Source organism: Lycium ferocissimum, chromosome 3, assembly GCF_029784015.1.
Source record: "Lycium ferocissimum isolate CSIRO_LF1 chromosome 3, AGI_CSIRO_Lferr_CH_V1, whole genome shotgun sequence".
NCBI lineage: Eukaryota > Viridiplantae > Streptophyta > Magnoliopsida > Solanales > Solanaceae > Lycium > Lycium ferocissimum.
In genome coordinates, this window is record NC_081344.1 from 12,270,391 (window position 1) to 12,274,223 (window position 3,833).

Consider the following 3,833-nt stretch of genomic DNA (forward strand, 5'->3'; position numbering starts at 1 on the left):
TTGTTTCTCTCCTGTTCATATATAGTTTCGTAGATTCTATTGGTATGTATTTATGATATATTGAGACAATGTAGAATGTGCAAATCCAACATCTAAATGATTTTAAAAGATATATAGACATGTACTTCGAAGTCGGTTTGCTTTATTAGAAATTATTATTAATGTTTTCCATCAAAACACACATCTTGATACTAGAAAAGGTTATCTTGTTTCTTTTTTGTCCTTCTTGTTAAACGATCTACTTCTTAAATATTCTTTGATTAATTAAAATGTTTATATATCTTGTTGCATAGATGGTTTCATTTCCTTTAACCCATCTAGTGTTTTTAATTCTTTTAGTGGTTTCAGAATAATTTGATTATTTCCCTTTTGTTGATATTAAGGGAAAAAAAATTATCCTTGTAAAAATAAAGAATCCTCTTTAGATTGCACACTCAAAAAAGAAAAGAAAATTATTATCTTGTGATTAATAAACTTGTTTATGCAGGATTTGTTTATTTAAATATTCACTGGTAAACATGGATGAAGCTCCGAACGGTGACATGAATATGGATAATCATGGAACTCAAGGTCTTTTCTCTACTATGCCATTGGACAATGAATGTGATTTCAATATAGATATAGACGAATTATATGATCTTATTCAAGAGCCATCCATGAATACTGATATTATTTCTAACACTTCAATAGAAAATGCTGCTCCAAATTATCAAAAGTTTGACATTTCAGAAATACCTCATGATCTTTTTCTTAATAAGCAGCCCATGACCACCGATATTATTCCTAGCACTTCAATAGAAAATGCTGCTCCAAATCATCAAAATTATGATATTTCAGAAATGCCTTATGATCTTTTTCTTAATGGGCAGCCCATGACCAACGATATAATTCCTAGCACTTCAATAGAAAATGTTGCTCCAAATCATCAAAATTCTGATGTTTCAGAAATCCCTAGCAATTCATCAACAGAAAAGGGTTATAAGAATTCTTCGAGTAGAAGAACTTATCAGGTTACCGTTGATGAGCATGATGGCTATTCATTATCTTATATTTATTCCATGGGAGTAAAGTATATATCCATGCTGCAAAAGGAAGGAGGAACAAACAAAATTGGTACTAGTGATGGGAAAGATCAAGAAAATCCTAAAATCAATAACTTTATCTCTATGCCAATTCTTATGGAGAAAGAAGGTGACATTCATATTTCAAGCAGGAGGGAGCAAGAGAACCCTAGAACCAATTCCATGATCTTCCAACAACCTATGCCAAAAATTCCAATTTTGGAGAAATTAGAGAGAGAATTCATGAAATCAAAGTTCCCCATTGATCATACTAGGAGGGAGCAAGAAAACCCTAGAACCAATGTCCCGATCCTCAATCCTGCTATGCCTGAAATTTCAATTTTGATGGAGAAAGAAAGTGACTTCATGAAGCAAAAACTCAACATTGATCATTCATTTGGAATTTCAACAATTAGGACGGGGGAGCAAGGAAAGCAAGGGAACCCTAATACCAATGGCTTGATCCTTCAACAACCTATGCCACATATTCCAACTTTGGAGAAATTAAAAAGTGACATCATGAAGTCAAAACTCAGCATTGATCATCAATTTGGAACTTCAATAAGTAGGAGGGAGGAGCAAGGAAAGCCTAAGACCAGTGATCTGATCCTACAACAACCTATGCCAACTATTCCAATTTTGGAGAAATTAAAAAGTGACTCCATGAATCCTAAGTTGATGCCTGGTCATTCTTTTGGAACTCCAACAACGAGGAGGGAAGAAAAATATAAGCAGGAAATTGACAGTGGTTGCTTTAAGAGTGTCATCTCTTCTAATAAAGAAGATGAGATCCGCTATGAAATTTTAAATTCCTTGGACGATGTTCAACTCGCACAAAAATCAAGGTTAGTTTCCCTTCCCCTTTTAATTTTCACAATATAGAATTGATATGTAAAGTATCTTTTATTTGGGATACGTTCTAACTTTTCTTTAATTAATTCTTTGATGCAACATGAAAATTCACCGGCTCATTAATTTTACATGACATAGTATAAATATAACCAACTATATATTTATATATTTAAATAAGTAAATTTTGTTCTTGTCATTTTGGTTTAGCAGTTTCAATGGCGGTCCCATAAGAAGGCAACATAATAAGACAACCTCAAGATACCAACCGTTTGGGAGACAAAATCCAAAAAAGCAAGGATCAGATAGGCATGTTTTATCTTTCCTTCCTCCTAATTAGCTTTCCTTTCCATCTATATGATGATTTATGAAAAAACATTAGTAATATTACATTTCCCATGTTTCAATTAGCCAACAAATCACACCATTACCAAACTTATTTTAGACTATAAAATATTTTTCCGACTCTTTTTTAGTAGTGACTGTGTGGCTTAGAACTTTTCTCATCATCATGACGAATGTATGCATCTATTAATTAATTTGAAGAATAATGTTCAATATACATCAATCTCGTCTTGTTAATATTTTCTAGGATTACTCAAAGCAGTTTAGAGTCAACCTTCAACAGATCACCACAAGTTGGAGAAGAGAGCATTATCTGTAAATGGGAAAAACATCTCGAGGAGATTAAAAGAAAGACAGGTATTGTGCATACATACTTTATGCGTGTGGGTAGTATGAACAAGATATTTTCTAGGAAAAAGTTTTTCATGAGTAAATTATTTTTTGTTGTTATTATTGGTATGGCAGATATCAGTTTTTAAGGAAAACATTTTCTATCAAAAGAAGGAAAACGACTTCCCTTGTGATAGGAACGAAATTCATTTTCATTTCAACTATGTTGTCTCTTAACTTCATATCAATTGCTCCTATTAGCACTCGTATATTATAATGTATTACTCCTCCATCTCAATTTATATCGCATCTTTCGTTTTCCCAGACAATTTGACTAATCTTTAAAGTTAAATATTCAAAAAATATATGAAAGTAATATAAGTTACAAATTTTCTCATATCAATATGATGAAAAAGTACATTATAAAATGTGGTCAAATTTACAAATTGACCTTAAGGGAGTAATGTTTATTAAAATATTTCATCAAAACACTCAGATTTGGTAATGATATTATTAATATTTATTATGTATCTTTTTAGAAAATTTTTTTTACTCACTAACTAAACATGAGAATATGTTTTTTAAGAAAAAATTCTGTGAAAAATATCTATTTTAAAATAAGTTCCTTGAAAATGACTTCTTTTGTATCACATACAGTGTGTGTGTGTATATATATGTCCATTGGCATAAGGATGATATATTTCTTTGCTTTATCTTTATTTTTTTTTTGGTTAATCCAAATCAGTAATTATTGCAGTTTGCTTGGAAATATTTACATTTTTTTTTTTCTTCAATGTATTGCAATATAGGAATTGCTGGTGATTTTGCTAGATCCTCCTATCATAGTCATATGATCTTGAACTACATGCAAAGGAAATCACCTTCCTCTCAAGTTGCTGAAACTGAGAAGCAAGACTCTAATAATGAAGAAGCTTTGGTTGGAGGAAGAAGTTCAAAACCGGATAATCATTCAAATCAGAACTTCCAACATTCTCCTGCTAATACTCACGAGATTACTGAAAAGGTAATATTTCTCATTTTTCTTAGAATTATGTTACTGTCTAAAGTGAGATCGTTCTATACAGCCTGAATACTCAAAATGTAGGGTTAACTATCGCTTTCCCAAAAGTCTTGATAAAAGTCTTAATGAGTGTCAAAAAATGTAGTCCTACTTGTGGCTGATCCAGAATTTGTTTACTCCATAGTTTCTAGGTTGAAAATAAGAAATTTGAATTATGTAATCCAATC